The following is a 22,957-nucleotide window of genomic DNA, read 5'->3' on the forward strand; positions in this document are numbered from 1 at the left end:
GTGCCTTACAAAGTGCTGAGCAATGAATTTAGGACGTTGTAATGGGCTTAATAAATAGTAGTTAAATGAATGAATGTATGAGTGAATGAATGAAGTAGAAATAGAGAGAAATGGTGAGAAGGACATGAGCAGTCCAGGCAAGGGGGGCTTCCGTCAGACTTTTGATACTAACCAGGTGTCAGTATGTGGCTTTCTACTTCTCAGCGATCTTTATTTCCACAAATGACTATTCTATCTGCTCTCTTACCTCATTTCCAACAAATTCACAAACCTCCCAAATCCTGCTGAAAAGGAAGGGACTTTATTATTTGGTTGTTTTCTCCTTAGATTCATGTGTAGAGTGGTTACCTTTTGGTGGTCACTTCCACGTGCACTCCCTTCCCTTCCCAGGGACTGAACTTAAAACTCACTATGATTATCCCAGCTCTACAGAGAAGGACCCTGGAATTCAGAGATCTAAGGAAGCAAGCTAAGACGGATGTGCAGGGATTATGACCACACTTGAACTTACTATTTTTAAGTGGGAGGTCACTGAGAAAAAGTTTCTGCATTGAAATAAGTTTGGGAAGAACTTCATACTCTCATCTTCGTGGATTTATAAAACACATTATTATGTTACTCTGAGAAACGAATCTCTGAGAAGCCTGTAAACGTTTGTTTAATTCAGTGTTTCCCCTACTTTTTTTATCACAAATCTTTTCATCTCATCACCAGTTATTAGTGTTTCCCAGAACATTTGAGCATATATTGCAACTTTATTTACCTCTGAATATGGCTCTAGAATCTCTTCAAATCCTAACCTCCACCCTTCTCTCCTATCCTTTTTAAAATTATAGATACTCTCATTAACATGCTCCCCTCATGTGCTAATGTACATGATTCCTCTTCCAAAGGCTTATGAGTGGAATTGTGTCCTCCCCAAAATTCCTATGTTCAAGTCCTAAGCCCCAGCTGGTGACTTTATTTGAAAATATGGTCATTGTAGATATAATTAATCATCTTAAGATGAGGTCATACCAGGGTAAAGTGGGGCCCTAATACCTATTATGACTGGTGTCCTTATATGAAGGAGAAATTAGGACACAGATGTGCACACAGGGAGAACACCATGTAAAAAGGAGGGCAGAGACCCGGCTGAGGCATCTACAAGCCAAGAAATGCCGATTGTCAGCAAGTCATCAGCAAGTAGGAGAGAGCCCTGGAATGATTCTACCTCACGGCTTTCAGAAGAAACCTACCCTTCTCACACCTTGATCTCGGACTTCTGGCTACAGAACTGGGAGATAATAAATTTCTGTTGTTTAAGCTGCCTCGTTTGAGGTACTTTATTACAGCTGCCTGAGGATATCATACACAGGGCATATCCTGCACTCACTTCTTCAGAATGTTCCACTCTTCCTTTCTATTCGTCCACTTGTAACTGCTAAATTCCTCAGGACTCAGCACATGTGTCACCTTCTCAGGGACACTGCCCTTGATCTCCCCAACAAAACGAATTGTTCTCAATCCTGTACTCCCACAGCACTTTGTCTATTTCCCCATTGGTTGGTAAATCCTTTGGAAAAAGTCTTATTCCTCTTTGTATTCACATCACTTGATATACTGACAGTCACCCTGAGTTAGGTGCTTAATAAATGTGTGTTTAAGTGAACAGCTGAATGACGAATGGATATCTGGTGTTTCTGCTTCTGACTTATTTTGTGTGGTGAAGTGGTGATTGCACTGGCCCTTTGCAACAGCACAAGCAGCTTTAGACAGAGTAAGTCCAAGCGTAAGATAAAGTGCTCATTAGCATCTCTGGACAACTCTTTGCTAGAGGCTCAGATAAGATGAGCACATTACCATGTGGTCCTCCTGCAGATGCCATTAGATCAAAGTTCCCAGCATCCAGTTCCAATTTTATATTGCTGCCTGGGGGAATGGAACTGCATATTGCAGGACAAATCCTTCCCGGTTTTAATTGGAACATTCAGGATTTTTAATACCTGCAATTGTTGTAATGTGAGATGTAGGAATTTTTAATTAGTATCTTTACTAAGGATTTATTTCCTTCTCTCCAAAATAGAGAAAATGATGATTTCATAGCTATATTGAAAAGAAAATTATCAACCTGCTTTTTAGGTGTTAATTGTGAGTTGAGTAATAATTGTCACTACATCAGAAATGGATTTCTGATGGGAATGATGAAGATTTATGTATAATTGTTTCCTGTTATTTTACTCTGGTGTTCATGCCTGTTTCGTCTTTGAGAAATGTATTTTGCCGAGGTTATGTAATGAATTTACAAAACAAAGCACCCATTTTGTTTTAGGATACTAAATTTTACACCTGGGGTAACTGCCTATACAGATTTGCTCGGGAGAGTCTAGGTTAGCATGGAAAATCCTGCTTCCCAGGACCCTCAGTTATGGGCATTCCTGACCAGTTGATCATTATTTGCACTCCAAATTTTGGATTTATGTACTTTGGTGATTCTACAGCTCAATTCAAAAATATTTCTGAGTACTTATATGATGCTATGTACTGTGAGAAACAGAGAGATAAAATGTGGACCTTACCTTTGGTTTCAAATCTAGTGAGCATAATGTAGGCCATATGTGCTGAAAGTTATAAGGTCGATGCAATGCACAATTGGGCTTAGAGGGAATAGCTTTCGGATAACATGAGATAACATTTGGAGGGATATATAAACTTGACCTTGAGTGATATGTGAACTTTTGAAAAGCAAATATGTGGTATGGGGAAGGAATTAGAAAAATAATATTTCCTTAATTTTAAAATAATAATTATTTAATTAATTCAGTTCCTTTCATCACCAGATTGTGAATCTCTTCAGAGGTTCACATGGTATTTTGTAATTACAAGAAAATAATACTCCTTCAAAAATCAGTAAAATTAATGGATAAAATACCTTGTCTTACTATCTCTGAGTGTGTCTATTTTTTAAAATTTTAACTGTGGCAAAATACATACAACATAAAACTTACCATGTGAATCATTTTTAAATGCACAATTCAGCGGAATTAAGTACATTTACATTGTTCTGCAACCATCGCCACCATCCATTCACAGAACGCTCTGAAACTCTCTGTACCCAAGAAAAAATAACTCTTCATTTTCCTCCTCCCAGCTTTTGGCAACCACCAAACTACTTTCTGTCTCTAAAAATTTGACTACTCTAGGTACCTCTTATCAATGGAATCGTACCATATGTGTCCTTTTGTGACTGGCTTATTCACTTTGCATAATGTCCTCAAGCTTCATTTATGTAGTAGCATGTGTCAGAATTTCCTTCGTTTTTCATCTGAATCATGTTCCACTTTATGGATATACCACATTTTTCTCATCCCTTCATCCATCGATCAATACAAATTGTTCCTACCTTCCAGCTATTGTGAGTAATGCTGCTAGGAATATATGAGTACAAATATCTCTTTGATTCCCTGCTTTCAATTCTTTTGGGTATCTTCCCAAAGTATAATTTTTATTACTAAACTTAAAATTAGTAAGTGATTAACAATACTTAAGGTATTGTCTCTTCAATACCCCACTTTGCAAATCTAACGCTGTTTCTTGGTTGCCCGCTGGCAACTTCCTGTCAGGCTTGGCTAACAGGAGTGCTGGAGGGAGCTGCAAGGTTGGAGAAGAAGAAGGGCACCCTCCTTTCTTTACTCCCTGTTGATTTCCTACTTGTTCTCAATCTCCTCAGTGACCTCCAGCCCCCTCGCCCCTGCAGCCTCTTTCTTTATCCCAGCAGCACTGTTCATTCTGAGCAAAAGTTGAGTTCAGTTTGTCATTTTTCTGTCACTCACAGAACTAGCCTCATGTGCTCTCTCAGGGACAAGGGCTCCAGGAAGCTGGCGTCCTTCTCCTCAGAGGTCTGGGCCAAGCCGGAAGGACCCTTCTTCCAGGGTTAGAGACCCCAGCATCAGCTGATCATTACCTCCTTCTCAGAGCTTCCTTCCCCAGGGGCCTCTTCCAGCTACCTAGTGGTGATGAGTTCAGCCTCTTCCTTTGTTCCTCCAGCCTCCTGGTAGGGTTGCTTCCTTCAGTTGCTCCTTCCATGATAGCTTCTCTTTCTACGTTTAGTTAACAGTGCTTTACTATTAAATTCTCTCTGTTGAAATGACTAGCCTGTTTTTGTCTCCTGACAGAACCCCAAAGATACATTGTATGTATGTGATTGAGCTGATCCATGTTGTCCTGTAGCTTTTATTTTCATTTCCTCCTAAATCCATTTACTTTTGTGTTCAGGTAGTGTGCAGAGTTTCCACAGTTCTGGCCACATTTCTTATCATTTCGATTCATTTCTCTGAAATGCTTGTTGCTATGGCTGTAGCAGGTTCCTGGGTAAATTTCCAGTTAAGTTTTTAACACCGTCTCTAGAGAAGTCCAACCAGTTTCCTGAAGCCAGAAGGTCTTCTAGAATCCTGACTATAAATAGATAGACCCAAACTAATCCTGTTTAAGAATTTCTTTTTGAAGGCCATTTGATTGGCCAGGAAGATGGGGGGCCAAAAATGTCCCCTTAGAGACATTTAATATACTGACTTTTTATGGTGCTTTTATTGTTTCTATTATCATTATTTTTTAATTATTCTTATCCAGATATGGCAGAGTGCTCTTAAAGTAGGAATGTTTATACACCTATACATGTTTGTACATGTGCCCACCTCCTGGTATTAGAAAATGATTCTAATAAGAAGTTTTTCCCAGACTAGACTCTGTTAGACAAGAAGGAAAACACTGGACAAGATGCTTTTGGACACAAAGAACTCCCTGGTGTTAAACACATTTCAGAGGCACCAAGCAGATTCACTCCCAGCAAGTAACAGGCACAGGCTGTGTTCAACATTTGTTCCCTGAAATGCTCTAAGTGCAGTTACAACTTTTCTTGTCTAGCTTTATATGGGCCAGGCACGTTTAGTAAGTTTTTTATATACATTATTGCTGTATGTTTCAACTCAATATATATCCCCCCCATTTTATATAAGGTAACTAAGGCTGAGGGAGTCCTTAACTTCAAAAACACAAGACTAGAGCCAGGGTAATTGTCACGTTCTGACACCTTGTTGTTCCTACCTCTGATTCCTAAGCTGCATGTGTGGCATCCAGTGAATGGTTCTGATATAAAGGTTTACTAAATAAACGGATGATAAGGCTGTTTTAGAAATTGCAAAATTTATGAAGTAAAGTTTACATATAAAATTATATATAAGAGTTACGATGAACATAGATTATATATAGTTAGAATTGTGTGTGTGTGTGTGTGAATTTTCAGCAAGTTAAGTTCCCCGGATTTGGCTGTGTGACTTTAACAGGAAGTCCATTCTCTCCACGTGAGTTTTCTCAACTGTAAAGTGGGGATAATATCTATCTCATTGGATTGTTGTGATGATTGAGTGAATTAATCTTTGTAACATCGGTGGCACATCATATATATTCAATAAATGTAGTTCTGTCTCCTTCATTTCAGACTATTAGTGAGACAGAAAAATCATGTGCAGTCAGGGACATGGCCACGGTGGAAGGAGTTAAGATCGAGACCATAACAAGCCAGAGAAAATAACTTTATTCAAGCTGCAGGACCAGCCAGAGTTAATTGACTCAGGTGTAGGAGGGGGAGGGCCACTTAGGTTGTAACAAAGACATTCAAGCTGAAAAGCCTGCCAAGAGTGACTGCCCAGGTATAGAAGACCAGTCAGCTTTGACTCAGAGCTATTATAGTTCCCAGCACAGCCCCACCCACGGGGCATTTCGCTTGAATCCCCCTCTCCACGGAGAGCTGTTTTTCTCCTGCGTTTTTTGTCTTATGCTTTTGCAATGAAAACTGCTTCTGCTTAAACCTCACTTTCCTCTCTGGATTCTCTGTTTCCATTCTTCGGTAACAGCAGGATCCCATTCCTGGGAAAATACTTCAGGATCCTAATTCATTAGGGCATAAAACAAAATGAGATAATGTATGTAAATGTGTGCCATAGCTGTAAAGATATATACAAATTTAACATGTTCTTATTATAAAGCTGTATTATTAGTTGAGTCAAAAATACGAGAAGTTAATTAGTCTGAGAACAAGATGCAACTTTCAATTATTCAGGATGAGGAATAGATAACTCAAAACAAAGACTGTTAGTTAACAGAACAAGCAAATTAGACCGCATGTTATGAGGATGTTATTATCTGTTTCAACTCTGATAACCACCAATTAATGTACAGTTGTTTCCAGAGAGAAGACAATAGAGGAGTTCCCTCAACCTGAAGCTCCTTATCTGTGCCCAGAGTTGACTTCCAACTTTGTTGCCTTACAGCTGCCAAGCCGTTTGTTCCCCCGCGCTCTTCCCAGGATTTCACAAGGGAGTGCCTCAGCAAACTGAGGCCGATGGAATTATATTGGTCCTTTCCTTTCAATGGATTCCTTGGAGATGTGGGTGTGTGTGAAGGCAAAGTTCAGGCTGGAACACAATGGGAACTTTCGGAAAGATGGCCCGCAGGCTACTAACACACAGATCTTGAGATTAACAATCATTACCTGTTTAGAAGTTTACCAATAAAAACTACACGTTGGGCCAATTCGGGGTTCAGTCCCTGAGCCTGTTCCCCTTGACCCATTCTTATACTCTATTATTGGCTACTGTCTTTTCTTAATTTTGCGCTGCCCTTCTCCTTCCCCACAACCCACGTTGTGCTGGACGTGACACAACTTCCTTTGACTGAGGGTCTAGAGTGTGACATGGTTGTTATTATTCTCTGGTGGCCTTCCTGTGTAAAGGTTTTCAGCTTAACTCACCGTCAGCTGGCCACTTCTTGCCAAATGTTAAAATGGAACATGATGTGCTGGTCTGTTTGTTCTCAGTTCCAATCTCTTGCCCTGTCCCCTGTTCTGCTGCATGTCACAGGAAACAATTGTTTCCAGGGTGCCAGTAACTGGCTTCCAAGGTCCCAGAAACTGGGCCAATGGGAGGTATTGGAGAAGTCTGAAAGGCAGGAGGAAGGGAGAAATGAGAGTATTTCTTTCCATTTCACTGTCTTGGGTTGTCATCTAAGGAGCTGGCAGCAGTTGCCTCTCCTTCATGACTTTAACTCCTACAGTAGTAGCTCTCTCTAAGGTCCCAACTGCCACCATCTCCCCCAGTTCTGTTTCCTGCAGGGAGCCTGATCGTGGACTACTGGACTCTGGGAACACTACCCAGTCCTATTGTCACTCCATCCTTAGGGGTTGTCGTTGTTTCTTGTTACTGCTATTCCAAGTTTTATCACAGCCCATATCTGCTTTCTCAACTATTCATCATCTGTGTAATAAATTTCTTATATTCAGTTTCCTTTGCTAAATTAAAGGACCTGGGGAGGTTTTGTGTTCTGACTGTATTCTGTGAAATGCATCTGAGGAGATTCTGGGACAGATCCCTTATATCGATGGGAAGTGGACTGGTCAGAGGTCAGCATCTCATTCCCAAACCAGCTCTTACAGTGCCTTCTTCCCTTTATCTACCACCATTCTCCTCCTGGATCTAAGAAACATCATGCCCCCTTCTGCTGAGTGGATATAGAACAAATATGTCCTCTCTCTTTTAAAAATTGTGAACAGGTGGTCGTGCTACACAAGAGGCAGACGGCTGAATATTAATAACAGGATTTAGTGAAATAATCACATTAAACTTACAACAGAATGAGTCTACGTATGCTAATGATACGCAGGAACATTGCTGTCCTGCTTTGGGGACTGGTGGGCACCTCATGCCTGGTCAAAAATGGCCCCTGGCTAACTGGTAGTATTTTTATTACTTTCCCAAAACCTAGCCAATATATCCCAGGGATTTTTTGTTTTAATCTCTATTAGTTTTCTGGCTTTTGTAAACAGCATCAATGTTCATCTTCTTTTCTTAATTCACTGTCTGTTTTCATTTTCATTATAGACGTAGACACGTTGAGTAGACTATTCTGGTGCTGACATCCCACCTTACCCTTGCCTTCCATCTGTTCTTTCTCCCCTGCCCAAAAGTACAAAGTGAAGGGCCCTTGGGCTCAGAGTAGCAGCGCCCCCTGCACTAGTGGTGCCAATATTTCTGCAGGGCTTAGGAAAAGCCACATAGAGTGCAATCCATGTCACAGGCATTATCTCATTTAATCTTCACAACAGCTGCAAAGCAGATAATGATTAGCATTTCTGTTTTAAACTGTCTCGGAGAGGTTCAGTAATTTACCTAAAGTCATATACTCTGTAAGTGGTAGGACTAAGATAATAATCCAAATTTGTCTGACCCCCAGTAAAAGATGTTCTTAATTTCTATAGGAAAAACGGCATCAATGCAGGTCAAATGTGACCACTTTTGACAAAGAATAACTTCCAGATAAAATGAAACAATTATTTTCCTTTCACTGTGTCTGCCCAATAGCCTCCTCGGGTCTTACTCTCCCCGGTGACCCAACAATTAAGGGACTACTTGGCACCTGAAATCAAATCACTGACATGTCTGTACATGCAAGTACTTTTGCCAATGAAGTAGAGGTTCCATAATAATATACTTTGAGGTGGAAGACAATTCTTCATGAGCTGTATCCAATTCCACACCTCCCTGTGGCGTAGACAACTATATTTCTGACTTTTTGTCCCCTTGTCCTTTTCAGAAGCAATCTACGAGGGAGTGGGGGAGCTGCCAACAGACCCACGCTGTTCAGCCATTCTCCGAATCCATTATTGAAGTCAGACTATTTCCTCCCTCCTATTCAGGGCCTGCCTGCTAGTTCTAAAGAAGAGAAGGTGGAGGGCAATGACTGCCTTCACTTACTTGTTTCTGAGTGAACATGATTCCGGGAATGCTAATAGCATCGTCTCTAAATACCCTTTACAAGAGACAGCAGGAACAAAAGCCTGAATTCTAGTCCTCAGGGGCCCGTCATGCTTGCCAAAATGTCGATTCAAAGAACACCCTCCCCCAGTTCCTGCAAAACTATTCTCCAAATACCTGGATTTTAACTCTATTTTCCATAAACTTTTCCCCAAGCTAAAAGAATTGTTTTTATTGGTATGTCTTTCTCTCATCTATTTTTTTTCTAATTGTTTCTGCAACATTCTAAAATATATATGTGATGAAAATCCTGTCTCTAGGGTTATAGTTATTTTCCCTCTCTAGTCCAACGATAAAATGAGATTAAAAAGGCAAAATTATGTTCTTTAATGTCAGTTAGCAAGGCAATTCTCCTAGAAATACATTTTCTCTCCATCCCAGCTTTAAACTGCTGAATATTTTTGGGGACTAGTTAAATTCTGGTTTTCAATATTCAAACCTTAACTTTATAAAATTCTGGGTAAAAGATCATCTCCGAGAGAGATGGGGACCTCCCCACCCCGAATGCTAGGAGGGGACTGCAAAGCAGCTTGTCTTGTTGGTGAGGTGAGAGGAAAGTCAGTAACCTATCTCCACTTTTCATTTTTTCCCCCTTCATTTTTACCTCTATGTTATTTCTTTTCTATATTGTTTGCCCTCTCCTTTCTGCCTAATCACATTCTGCAAGAACATTGTTATTAAAAGCATTTTTAAAAGGACTAACGACATGTAAAAACAAATCTGTCATCAGTGGCTATTAATTAAACCATCTTCAAATATGATTTCACAACATACTTGTAAGATTGAGTGAATCAAAACTAGTCTCTTGTTGGGACAAATTGAAAAAAAAGATTAAATCATCAACCTAGATCGAACTTTAAGAGTTTAAGCCACCACAGTATAACTAACCCATAGACAAGCGTGGTATAACATGCATGCACAGCTGAGTTTAAGACAACGGAGTCATTAGGCTTCATTAAATATTTCTCTGTGTTTCAAAATCTTCTCTGTCTAATGAAGAAATGAGTCTCTTAGAGATTGCATTCCCATATATTTTCCTTAGAAACATTTTTCTGTTGTATTTGATTAGTAAATAGATATTTCCTGGCTATCGAAAATGAGGAAAGGTCCATAAGAGTTGGTTGTCTCCCAAGTACTTAGTGCTTTTTTACCTCTGAGGATTCATCGTCTACTTGGAACAGGGAGATGGCAGTCTGCCCACCAGGAATTGCCACTCACCTCCTTTACGGGCTTTGCATGCAGAACAAGTCCCAGTCGTGGTTCTGTAACCCTATCTCGTGTTCTTCGCAGGATGGTTTCTACCAGAAGAACCAACAGACCAATGGGAGCTTGCTACGCCAGTCATAGGAGGCCTAGAATAAGCACATGAGAACTGGAACTGACTTAGACATTCGCAGAATTGTTTGGCAGCAACCCTGGCTGTTACTCAGAGGTGCCTTCCATCTCTACATTTTACAAACCCAGGTCTCCTTCTCCAGGTTGTATCTTTTCTGGTTTTAACTTTTCTAGCTCCTCTCATTAATCAAAATGCCTTTGACCATGAACCACACGTTAAGGCCCGTCTAGGGAATCTATGATGTATATTAGGTCTGTGCATTAACAATAATCAATGAGTTATCCCTTAAAATAAGAGTTTTATTTTAATTTGATTCATTTAAACAAATGTTTAGTGGTACTTAACATGTGCCAGACACTGTATTGAATATATAGTAATAGCCAGGAAGATATGGCCCCTGAACTGAAGTCAAGAATGAAAATGAAACATGGCGTACAAACAGTATTATTACAACTTCCGTAAGGGACCCAGATTTGTGGACTCAGGAGGGCTTCCTACAGACAATACGTTTGGAGACCTTGAAGACTGGACAGTTAGTCAAGCATAAGAGGGACCTAAGAGTGGTTCTGACCCAATAAAAGGAGCACAGTGCCTGGGAGGAACTAAGGGAATTTGATGTTGTTGCAAAGGGAAAAAGGCAGAGTGGTAAAAGCCTAGACAAACAGAGACCTTTTTAGTTTTATATGTATTAACCAAAGGAACGCTTTTAATGATGGACAATGTAAGACCTAGTTACAACCGGTGGGAGACAAATTTTGGGAGAAGACAATCTTGTGGTTCCTCCATTCCCCAGTATGTAAGTGACCCCTTGCTCCACTGATGTAATGGGTATGATCTAAGAGAGATTCTGAGGGGGGCCCAACACACCATTCAAATGTGAACAGCCAGAGAAGGCTTCCCAGGTCACAGGTAAATTGCCTAGACCTGTGAAACCAGCTTCTTCTGCTGGTTGTTGAGAGTCAACATGTTCTGTCCCTCCTACAACACCTTATAAGGAAACAGCCTCACTCAGGGACAGAGCAGGCTTCACTCCATTGTTCTGAACTGAGCCACCCCTCACCGCCCACTCCCCTCACCCCTGTCAGTAGTTCACAGATGAATGGTCCAGAGCTGTGCCCAGGATGGAAGGAAAGATGATGGAAGGGAAGCCGCCCACAGTTGGCTTTGTGTAGCATGGCTCAAAAACTGAACTGGTACAATCAGATCCTTGCTTTCTGTAATCTGAACAAGGAAATGCAGAGGCTGGGCTAGTGCAATTAAAAAGGAAAATATGCTAGAAGTTTTAGTCTAAATCGCAGTAAGACCAGTGCATGGACAAGGCAAAGTTTGCTAGCAGTTGTTGCAAGGATCAAATGAATCAATGTATGTAAAATACTTAGAACAGTGCCTGGCACATGGAATGTTCTCAAGAAGGATTGGCTATTACTGGTTTTATATCTTGATGTTGACAACATCAAGAAAAAGACTTTTAGGTAAAGAAAGCCATGGGAAGTGAGCAGATGCATGGAGAAAAACTGAAATGCCGGAGGGAGAAGCCAGGCCCAGACCAGAGACCAACTCAGTTTCAATTTCAAACCACCTGCATCTCTTATATAGACACCTTGTCCCTTAAGGTAACTTGGAATAGATTCTGTTCTTTACAGATAAATAAACCTAACTAAGAAACTCCCTAGTTCACAGAATAAATTAGGCAAAATGAGTTACTGTTCCTAAAATGATTTGTAGTGTGGGCACATCATTTCTTGTGACCATAATGAGCTACTGTTAACTCTTAAAGCTTTAGTGCATGCTTTCCACCCAAGTGAATATTAATCTGTCAATTAATTTTATAACTAACTTCAGTCCCTCTCTCACTACATGGACTAGCTAACATGATTTGGCCTCTGAATTTTCACAGATTCTTCTTTGTAAAATGGGATAATGAACTAATTAAAAAATTTTCCCCACAGACCAATTTTGACACAAGCCCCTTTAGCCTCCTAGCTTCACAAGAGGCAAAAGAAACCTTTGGTGGTATATGGGTGTAGCCAAGCTAACAATAGGTTAAATCATTTGAAACTTCCAATTAAGGAGGAATAAAGTAAGTAGGAAAATAAAAGTGATCCCAACACTGTGAAATACTTCATTATGAGTGGAACTAAAAATACAATTTTATTAAAACTGAAGGAAGGATTATGTTCTCAGACGAGAGTCAAAATGAGGTGATGAAACAGAATAAACAACTCCCTCAGCATAGAAGCAATACAACAGTAGAAGAAGAGGAGCAGCTAAACAGAGAAATAATTGAGACTTATGTGTCAGTCAATATTGTCTGCCCCTGCTTCCAAATTATGAATCACTCATTTGAGCAGCACAATCGATCTTTTGGTATCTAAATTCTGTCTTCCTCTTCAGGTTTATTTTCATTCAACCCCCCATGCTGTAGTTAAAATTTACATTATTTCATGAGGATGTTCCTGTTTTCCTATGGCTGGTGGTTATCCTCTTAAATGGACTTACCTGGTGATGAGTTCAAGGTGGTTTTGTTATCCTGCTCTTAAAGATGGGCCTGTTCGTTGTGCTAAGACTGGTGCAGCCATTTCATTTTCTTTGGGAAGGTTTTCATATTGAACTTTTAAAACCCTCACAAAGGAAGGGGGGCTAGAACCATGATCTCCCAGTTGCCCACTGTGTTTTTTCAATTTCAATAACATCTTGCCAACATTGTATGGTCTGTCCCCCCAACTTATTGATTTAGTTATTTGTTTTTGCTTGAGTGTTATAAGTAAATCCCAAACATCTCATTACGCTCATAGATACTTTGCTATGCATGAAAGTCAAATATTACATGACTTTTTAAAAACAGAAAGGGATATATGAGAATTATTGGCCTCCACCAGTGCGTTGCAAGTATCCAAATTTCACCCATCTTTTAAAGCCTAGTTCAAGGTTACTAGGATCCCTGTCAAGGGGAACCAATCCATCTGACCTTCACGTTTGGGGATTCATTTTCTTCTGTCCTGAATTGTTTTAATATAACATTAAATTTTATATTTTTATTTAACTACTCAAGAATGTATATTGTTTTCCAAATTAGAATAGGGAAGCAATGTGGGATAACGGAAAACACTTACATTTAGACTTAGGTCTAAACATCCTAGGTCCCAAGTGGGATTCTGTCTTTTCAGTTGCATTTTTCTGAGCCTCTGTTTCTACAGCTGTAAAAGGGAGATGAAACTGTTACATTGCAAGCTACCCACATTTTTACTCACATTTTGATTTGTACTTATTTTAATAACTTTATTTTAAAATATAGGATTGTGACTATGGGATTCATGCTGCATGAATATATTTCAGCAAGATCAGAAACATTGACTGGTTTTTTAAAATAAGTAGATAAAATTTTTAATAGCATAAATCACACACACACACACACACACACACACACACCTGTGAAGGTTAAATGATTAAATGAGATAATGTGAAATGCCTAATTCATAGCAGACTGCCATAAATGGTACCTAGTATTATTACCTATTATTATTATTAGCTGGTTACTCTCTGCCTGGAAGAAGAGCCTGTGTCTTACAAAACTCCTTTCTTTCTCCCACATAATTTAGCTCTGTGATTCATACAGAATAGCGATAAGCTCAATTAATATTTGGTTCTGTGATTTGCTGATATACCCGGTAGAATAATGTTTATAAATTAGAAAAAAGAGAACTTGCAATATAGAGTGTTTTTCACAGTATCTGGAGAGACATTTTGATATGATTTGGAGTCACAGGTAGAAGAATGAGACAGGATGTGTCCTGAAACTCAGGTATGAATCTCTAGCCACCACACAAACTTGGCTCGGGTGGTTTCAAAGAACCTCAGAGTTGTTTCCCAGCACATGGGTGTAAACATTTTAATTTGTATTTTTCTCTAATCTCTTTCTCATGGTATGAAAGAATCTACTGGGCAATTTCGTAGGAAACACAGATGACCTCTTTTACGTCCTTGTGTTCTCTTAATTCTCCCTCAAAACTGCTGGCAATTTCCAAAGTCCTATCTTATTGGATTCTTCTAGTTCTGGCATAAATATCTGAGAAAGACTTGTGATCCAGGCCAAGAATTTAAATGCCCTCTCAGGTCAATGTACGCAGTCTAGGGAGGGTGTGACCACAGCCCGAAAGAGCCATGCAAGGTAAGTAGAGATTGCTGTGTTTCCAACACAAGTCCACACCGAAAGAAAATGCGAATGGGTTTGATTGTCAGCAAGTCTTAGGCGCTCTGAACTCCATGCACTTTATTGTGTGCCAGGAACTTGGAATTCTGTGCTGTTTCTCTAAGTGCTGCTGGGATGAGGGTTTTCCTGGGCAATGGAAGGCCAGAGTCTCCAGATGGGTGACAAATTGCTGTTTGGTATTATTAGCAGGTATGAGCTGAGGTTTGCAAAACCTCTCTCCCTTCCTCTGCTCCTTTGCCTGCTAATATATACTGATTCTCCATAGTGTTCAGAGCTGTATTTAACTCCCTACTTTTCCCTTCTCCTCTATTTCTCCCTGTTAACAGGCTCATCTTCCAACTTTGGGTTGAAAAATAGAAAGACAGGACCCTGAATTCCCTTCCCCTCCAAAGCGATGAGATTTGACTACATGTGATCACATTTTTTTAATGTGTCGAGAGCCACTGCACATCTGTCCACTGTAGACACAAGACTCAGAGCACAGAGAATAGAAGAGCTTACCAGAAATGAGGTCCATCATGGCTGTTAACTTGAAAGCTAGAAGACACAGACATGTGGGCGACAGCTCCTCCTTGGTGTGCTTCTTTCCAGAAGCAGGTTTTCTGGATCTATACAGTGTTCGATATTACTTTGGGGCCCTGGTAAGCATTCAGAAGGACAGGGTGAGTGCGCATGCAGCCCCAAGAGGACAGGGAAATGAACTTTTTGTGCAGACGAAGGTGGGAGTAGGTGGGGATGAATCAGTGGTGCTGGGAGCGGGCTATTTCCTGACATGACTCACTGTACCATGCTGGTTTCTAAGGAGACCACTGAGCACTGGGTAGCAGCAGTCTGTGTAGACACCATGTGCATGTGGGCGTAGGGCTGCTGTTTAGTGACCCCCACATCTGGACATGGTAGCTTGGAGCTTCCTGGAGAAGCCTTCATTTCTTTAAATGGCATTAGAGAGAGAAAATAGAAAAGAAATATTTGTAAGGTTATCCACAGACTCAAACACAAGCTAGCAATGAAGTCCTTTGTCTGCCCTAAGAAGCAGTTGATTCTTGTTCTGGCCCCCAGAACTGTGCTAAACACCAGACACCTGAGGAATAACAAGGGAGGAGGGTGGAGAGAAGAATTCAGGAATGCAAATAGGAAAAAATGAAGGATGTTCCAAAAGAAAATTCTGGCCTATGGTATATAATCACATAGTAAGGGTGCCCATACATGTTTAGTGCTTACTATGCGACAGACACTGAAAATAACAAGATTAAAAAAAACTCAGTACCTCCTCTGGCAGAGATAGTGGGCCCGGGGAGGGTGGAAGGGGTGACCTTCACACACAGCAACTCTTCTTCTCCTCATGGCAACTGAGGAGAGTGGAGAGAGCAATGGTACCCAAAGTGGGACCATCGTCTGACGTCACAGAGAGCATCTATGGGAGTCTTTCCATTCCACCAGGCTGCTCAGAATCTAAGTTAGCCACACAAAACAGTGTAGAGGTCTTCATCCAAATTGATTTATTGAATGAGCATGTTTAAAAATAATTTTAATAGTGTTTGTCAGTGAAGTGATGCTGCCAAAATACTTCAGAAGTTTCTTCCCTTAAAGAGTGAACTGTTTCCCCTGAATATCTATTTGTACATATTAATAACTTCAAAGTACTTTCTCATAAGCAATGGAAAGGAAAACATCAACCTAGCCAGTGTCAAAATTATCATAAGTTCTGAACTAGTGGATTTTAAATTTTAATGAGCTTTTATTAGGTGTTTTGTTCCTTTAATTTTTAATGCCACTGACACTTTTCATCCAAAGGGCATAGAAGCATTGTGTATTTTTTAAGCATAAGAACATTCTGAAGAACTAATTTTACATTTAACCTTAAGTTCAATAGACTTAGGTCCTTGAAAAGGAAGTATATAATTCTACCATCAAAATAAACTTTTCATGGATTCTGAATCTTTAAGAAAGTCTAAAGTAACATGATCACCTTAAAATAAATCTTTCTGAGGAACAATATTTTTTTTTTCCTGGAGCCACTCTTTGAATGACTTTATATTACAGTTGTATGAATGAGTATCTGAGGTACTAACTTCTGATTCTCATTGCTTTGCATTTTTCTCAGAAATTACCCATTATTGAACAAGCCTATTATGTGTGCAAAAAATATTCTCATATCTTCTATAGGCCTGGGAGGCAGCAGAAATGGAACTTTGTACTGGATTGTTTTTCCTTCCCTCTTTTCCTTTATTCCTCCCTTCCTTCTTCCCATTAATAAGCATTTTTTGAACCCCAGAGTTGACCAAATACTTAGTCTTGTATGTTCACTCCAGATTTCTTTGGAAGATCTGAATAAAGATGGTGTCACAAGGTCCTACCAAGGAGTCAAGACAGAGGAGATTCTCAATCTTGAAAAGGAGAAAAGAGAGGAGTCGAGAAAGATGATGTCCTATTTTTTAAAAATATTTTTAGAAGTGTCACCAAATTAGGATTTGAAGGATCATACATTTACAAGACCTAAAGGGGGTATATACTCTTGGGGATATAGCAGGTGGGGAGAAAAGAGGCAGATGAGGCTCCAGGACATCTCTTCAACACACCTGTACTTTAGAATTTCAGTTCAGCTAGTGACCTTTGGTGCTACATGTGATTTTGCTGAGAAAAAAAAGGGGTCAGGAGAAAGGAATAAAACTATTGGAGTTTCTCAGAGTTAGATCCAGGGGTAAAGAGGAGAACTTTGGCATTCCTTTGCCCAGTTCAGAGTAGGGAAAGATGAAGCAACTGAGTGTCAAAGACCAAATCTAGGACAAAGAGTATTCACTTTATTTCTGTTGGAAACATAAGGATAGAGATGGATAACTTAAGAAATCAAGAAAGCAGGGTCTTAATCCTACAATGCTCTTGGCACTGTGCTGGCCAGACGTTCTCTGCTTCCAGGGAACTTACGGCATAGCTGGATCAACAGACATCTAAACAACAGAGATAACGTGTTATAAAGTGAGATGGGAACACAAAAAGTGACGTGACCTTTTGGGGAAAACTGGGGAAGGTTTCATGAAAGACTGATAGATTTTGGAGTTTGGCTTTGAACTAGGTTTTGGAGTATGCATAATTTTACCATTGAGAGAAGAATGTGAAATAGATGGAGAGTTATCAGAAACTTTGATGAAAGAGCAGTGTTGTGAAAACATAGTTTCCAGGAAACAGTAAATGGGTACTACAATTAAAAACCTAGGTTGTGGTAGGGGTTACAGTGAGGTGGTGAGAGAAGAGGCTAAAAATATAGAAGCTAGATTGTGAGATGTCTTGAAGGAGTCTGGCAATGGTCAACTGAAAGCCATTAATTTCTTAGAAAAAAAAATTCTTTTTTTTTTTTTTTTTTTTTGTATTTGTGGTGAGTTAAGGAGTGTGATCCACTCCTTGACGGTGTACCATCAAATCTATTTTGCGTAACTCTTTGCAGAAGTGTGGAAGATGACCTGTGAAAGAACTCCTGATTTTGAACTATGATTCAGGTTGGGCTCCAAGGGAGCGGTCTCTTTAATGGAGATTTACAGGGAAGAAATTTATTGGAGATGGCCTTCAGGATCCACACTTGTGAGGGAGTATTCACAGAAGGATTAGGCAGTGGAACAACTTCCTGCTGCCATCATAACAAAGGTCTCAAGTTGTCCCACAGGGAGCCCCAGAACTGGGATGGCTATTTAGAATTGCATCAAATTGGGTTTTCTCCCTACATCATTCCGTCATTGGATAAAGAAGGGGGTGTGACCTTGGTCTGCTGAGGTCCAGCATCAGGAGTGCAAACTCACCTACAAGCTATAAGTTGTCAACATTCTCAGCAATTGGGTGAGTAAATGTTTCAGTTCCACTCCCATTCCTAGTCTTTTCAATCTCTAGAAAACAGCATCACCAATTAGCCCATTAATCATCCCAAAGCTGAGGGACTTCCTTGGCTTCACTCTTCCCTTTATACCTTACATCCACTCAATCAGTGAATTCTGTCAGCCTTTTCTTTAAGGTGTTCATCTACTTACAGTCAGAGTACATTAATCTTAGTCCATGGTCCTCATCGAGGACTGAGACTGTTACAATAGGCTCTGAATGGTCTCTCTGTTCTAATTTTGCTTCCAGTTGATAGTGATCTCGTTCACCAAAGAGGGACATTATTATAGTGAAATGGAGAGTTTGTTGGGCCCTAGATAATCTGAGGAAAAAAAGAAGTAAAAGAAAAAAAAAAAAGATGTTAAGGAATATTATTAAAAGATAAAATTCCACACATGTTAACATATGTCAACATGTATCGAAAATCTTAGTTAATTTATTCATTAATGAGAGAACCAGTAAGAAGTTACAGCCACTTCAAAGGTGAATTCAAAATAACACAGATATATTAGCAATAAGTAATGTTGGAATGAATTTATAAACAGTTGTGAAATTGGCTTACTGGAAAGAAGGGGGGAGGAAATCAATTGTATTTCTAGCAGACAAAATTTATTTGTATCCCTAGACAGAAGAATTATCTTCATTGCTTTCAGTTTTATATAACTCAAAGAGATATACAGTAAATCAGAAACAATGAAAGTTGCAGAGATTTCCACCAAATCAATTAATTTGGAAGGATGTGCTTAGACAACACCTAGTTTTCCATTGAAGATACCCAATAATCTTTCTGGTTCATTTCAAAGTCTTTCATAGTTTTTTTTCTTCTCTGGGAAAGAAGAAAGAAAGGGAGAGAGAGGGAGAGAAATAGAGAGAGAAAGGGAAATTTCCTGGACAGTTTTGGTGTATGCCTATTTTCCTGGAGAAATTATTAATAGCAAGCCTTTTACTCTAAAAGATATGCAGGTTTAGAAGGAAAAATACTGTCGTGCGGGGCAGCCTGCGGGGTCTCTGCTCCCGCTCCCCACATAAGAACGCAGGACATGGTGAGTCCAAAAAGGAACATCCACGGAGCCATAGGTAGGGGAATCATACCACTATGGTCTCACTGGGTTCATACGACGTGCGACCTGCTGTCCGCTTTCTGCCAACTGACGGACTCTCTCCTCGACTCTCCTCGACTCCACTCCCCAACGTAGCCGTGGCAGTTATATCAGTGGCCAATGGCTCAAGGGTTACAGCTGACGGCCAACTAGCCACAGCTGACAGCCATCTACTACCCACGCCAGCACCTTTCCATGGGAGGCCAAGAGCCTGTAAACTGCTCTCTGGGGCTCTGTCCCCACAAATGCCCTCTCTAATACTTTGGTAATTTCATTATTTTTCACTTCAAACCACTTAAAAGAAACAAAAAAGATTTAGTTGAGATAAAGCTACACTGTGAAAGATTAACAACAATTCAACTAGTACTTTAAATCTAAGTGATTGAGGCTATGGCAGCAAGTGGACAGCCTTAAAACGGGCAGCGTGTGGAGCAGCCAGCGCTCCTGGCTGGGCCGTTTCCTGAACAGGAAACTCCATCCATCTGTCTGGACAGATTTCGTCAGTCTCTGAAGCCATTGGTCACAGGACCTTCTCATGGTGGCTGGTTAGCTTGCACATTTTGCTTTCCATAACATTGGAGATTTTGTTTTCTGGTAACACTGCAAAGCAAAAGTCTACAGTAATAGTGTGGAAGAGGGAGTTAGGGCAGAAACTCCCTAGGAGTTTCCCTAAGGGGCAGGATACTAGTATCTCATAGCTATAATAGTCCGTATTTACCATTTCTCAAATTGGACAAAGTGAAGGAATATCTAAATGACTGTATTTGCTTTCAATTTTATTTGTTTTTAAAGTACTTACCTTCTTTTGTGCTTTTGCAGTCTCTGACTGTTTTAAGAATCTCTTTTCCTTCTGGTTTCCACTTTGGAGGGGTTTTCAAGTACTATTACCTCTGCCTTCTTTGTGGCATCATGCTGGGAAGCAAGGCAGCTTCATCATGCTCCCAGAATTTTTAAGAAAGTTCACAAAATAGAAAATGCTTCTCTAAAATGTTTTAGAGAATTTGTGTGTGTGTGTTTATACAAATATATATACATATTTACATATGTATATATATACATATATATATATGTATATTTTTCTATTTTTTTCTTTTTCTCTTTTCCAAACTAGGATGTCACATTGTGAACCATAAATAGAACTCATTCTCAAAGGGATTAAGGCTAATCTTAGAGCCCACTATTTAAGAACTGTCTACAAATGGAACCACATTTGAATTCATTCTGTGAACAATTGTATGAAGAAATGCGAACATAGCTACTAAAATGTTTGCCAATTGCAGGCACTAATCAGAGCCTCCTTTATTCTGGGGGCAGGTGAGGACTCTGTAAAAGGTGTGGGCTCATCATCTGAAAGCACTCCTGGAACTGGAAGGTCCGGGTGGCAGTCCTAATGGAGGAGTGGAGTGACAGAGTATCTTGGCTAAGCCTCTGATGTGTATGTGATGAGAATCCCCCTTAGAGATAGTTTGGAGTCACTGACATTTACAAAACAAGTCATTTTACACAAAGGGCAGGTCCCTGAAGTATGTTCTCAAATACAAAAGGAAAACAACCAGTGAGGCACCAACTCAGGGCTGCCAAACTCACTTTCTCGATTGAGAAGTTTCATGCCACAAGCATTTTGCAAAAGATTTCTCCGAATAGTAATCATTTCAACTAACATTTGCCTTGCCCTTTATGGTTTGCAAAGTGCTTCCAACCTAAGATGTCATTTTGGAAGCTTTCAGAGAGGATCTTCACAGAACCACCTTGGGGGCATAGAAAGAGGGCTCAGTACCACGTGTTAGAAGATGGCCATTTCCAGCAGCCATGTCCCTAACCTTTGCTCCAGTGAGTCCTTAGAGATGAGATTCTCCTGGAAAAGTCTATAAACTGGTTGTTATAATACTTCAGAGTGCCTCCCTTGCAGTGTCTGTTTTACATAAATGCTTATTGAGTCATATATTACATTAAGGCCGATTTCAAAAAGTGATTGCTAATTAAGCCTGAAAATACTTTAGAAATCACAAAATAGCCAGGGATCTACATTCACATCAGTGCTATCTACATTCATATCAGATATATGTCAATCTCTGTATTCAGAAAACAAGGTCCGTTCATTTCCATACTCAGTGAATATTTAACTAGCTATGTTGTCAATGCCTCCCATTTTATGAATATACAAAGATGAGTAAAGTCTCTGCCTTCTGTAAGCTTACAATATATTAGAGAAGATAAAATATGGACACAACTCATAGTGTGAAATATCAAAACTCTGAAAAGATGAAAAATTAAAGTATGTGCATGAATGAGGAGACTTAGAGCAAACCGTACAAACTAGGTTTGAACTGGTCCTTGATGAATGAGTAGGCTTTGTGAGAATGGATGAGAAAAGGTATTCCAAGGGGAGGAAACAGTATACAACAGTATGGGGAAATATGGGGTATGTTTGGGAAGTGGCAAGTTGTCCATTATGGTGTAAATACAAATGATGATAAAGAACCTTTTGAAGGGACAGCATTCTTGTGTGGCTCTGTCGAGTTCTTTTCTGTGCACAGCCTAAGGAAAACAGTAACCTTAGATAAAATTAAAAGTTAATCATACATCACATATTAACATGAAACCATCGTCACATGTGTAGATGAGTAGTAAGCTCTACCAGTCTATAATGACATATATTCAAAACTGACGCACACACCTACTTAAAAAAACACACACAAAAAAACAGAAAACACACTTGCACATTTAATGAACTTTCTTCCGTGTGGCTTCAAGCTACCAGGACACAGACCCTTCTAACACTCTTAATCTTCTCCGTAGCTCTTCTGCTAAAGAATTTGGCCTTCACAATGCCAGGCTGCTTTCCCGAGAACTTTGGAGTAGCCTGATCGCAATGATAGGGGCAGCTCCAGTCTTATTTTTGACAGCATTTACCCGTGTCTGCTCACTGACCAAGGTCCACATTTATCCAGTTGGGCAGAAACTCTGGTTCCTTTTTAAGTGGTAATGCTTCGTACAAACTTTCCCAAAGTAACATGGGTGACATTTGTTAAATTTGATCCTGTGGTGATACATGCCACCAGCATTACCTTGGCCTCCTGGGTGCTTCTGCTGCTTGCCAATGAGGCCATAGCCATGGCTCACATGGCCCCGAAGTTTCCAGGTATTCCTCAGTCTGGAAGGCATAGCAGCAACCGAGACACAAGAGGACCTCACACTATTTTTGTAGTTATTATTTTTCTCTTTTTTTCTATAAAAAAAAACAGACATTTTTCTTATAAAAGTATTTTCTTATATCATTAAGCAAAAAGAGTAAAACAAGAAACCAAAATCCACCACCTAAAATAATCACTGTTCACACTTTATATATTTTTTAACCATTTATTGCTATATATACATATAGATTTAAGTACATTAAAAATATTTATTTTCTGTCCTTGAATTTTCTCTACAAACACTTCTTTTGCTACATGCTATTCCATTATATAGAAGTGCCATGATTTATGCAACTAATTTTTTATTGTTAGACACCTGGGTGGTCTATGGTTTTTCTCTTAAAAAAATAGAAAATGTTGCAATGAATAACATCATAATTAAATATTTGCAACAGACATATATGTGC

At 39.7% G+C, this 22,957-nt stretch overlaps 1 long non-coding RNA gene and 1 pseudogene across 3 annotated transcripts; both read right to left on the reverse strand.

Moving 5' to 3' along the window:
• Positions 1-5,551: 5,551 nt before the first annotated feature.
• LOC308496710 lies at positions 5,552-15,075 on the reverse strand. 2 transcript variants are annotated; one of them, XR_013993215.1, is made up of 5 exons: positions 14,894-15,075; positions 13,296-13,379; positions 10,065-10,198; positions 6,788-6,974; positions 5,552-5,925 (listed from the first exon to the last, which is right to left on the reverse strand). It is a non-coding gene; the product is annotated as an uncharacterized lncRNA (long non-coding RNA). The 2 variants fall into 2 exon arrangements; XR_013993214.1 differs by lacking the exon at positions 6,788-6,974.
• A 7,030-nt stretch (positions 15,076-22,105) lies between these two features.
• On the reverse strand, positions 22,106-22,521 carry LOC308496711 (large ribosomal subunit protein uL15-like; annotated as a pseudogene). Its single transcript has one exon. The product of its transcript is annotated as a large ribosomal subunit protein uL15-like (transcript).
• Positions 22,522-22,957: the final 436 nt, after the last annotated feature.

This window comes from Rhinolophus hipposideros, assembly GCF_964194185.1.
Source record: "Rhinolophus hipposideros genome assembly, chromosome: 4".
In the NCBI taxonomy this organism is placed as follows: Eukaryota; Metazoa; Chordata; class Mammalia; order Chiroptera; family Rhinolophidae; genus Rhinolophus; species Rhinolophus hipposideros.